Here is an 844-nt window from a genome sequence, read left to right on the forward strand (position 1 = left end):
GTGTGTGTGTGTGTGTGTGTGTGTGTGTGTGTGTGTGTGTGTGTGTGTGTGTGTGTGTGGGTGCTGTCAAGCTGCAAAACAGCATCCCGCAATCAACGTAAATGACAGTGACCATTGCTTTCAACACAACAGGGAGAGGGAAGTAGGAGACATAATTTTTTTTAAAGAAGCTAATTTTGAACAGCCTCCATTGGCATATACTTTAACTTACATACACACCCCCCCCCCCCGAGAAAAATAAGTATTTTCATCATGTAATGTCAGTCAAACAGATGAGTGCTAACAATGCTAGCAAACCCGACACATTTACTGCTAGTTCACTTGGCAAAAAAAAAAAAAAAACAAATAAAGAAATATCAGTAAGCATGTTAGCATGTTTATTGAGTTACTAGTTCACGAAGATGAAATGTTGCGACGTGTGTAGCGCACAGGACCGTGTGAGGTGAGGCAAGGACTAGCGGAAAGTTGTCCAGAGTGGCTAGCGCTACGTTAGAAGAAGATGAAGCGGTGCAGTGAAAATCTGTCGAGGAAAACTCATGTGTACGTGAGTGTGTCTTGGGAGCACATCCTGTGTTCTCCTTCAGAAGGTCAAGCACTGAGGACATTCTGGAAAACAGGAAGTGTGCTGCAGATTGTTGGCGAGCTCATCCTGAGCTCTGTGACACTTCACAGGGAAAAGATGCAATTATTCACCAGTAGCACTGTACATGATTACCACTGACCTTGGGTTAGCCACCCTTGTGTGTGGGTCTTGTGTGTGTGTTTGTGTTAAACTCTATGTGTGCGTGTGTGTTTGTGTTATACTGCACATGTGTGTGTGTGAGTGTGTGAAATCTTCCAAGAC

The sequence above is a fragment of the Hippocampus comes genome, unplaced genomic scaffold (assembly GCF_001891065.2).
Source record: "Hippocampus comes isolate QL1 unplaced genomic scaffold, H_comes_QL1_v1.1 scaffold54, whole genome shotgun sequence".
NCBI classification, from domain to species: Eukaryota; Metazoa; Chordata; class Actinopteri; order Syngnathiformes; family Syngnathidae; genus Hippocampus; species Hippocampus comes.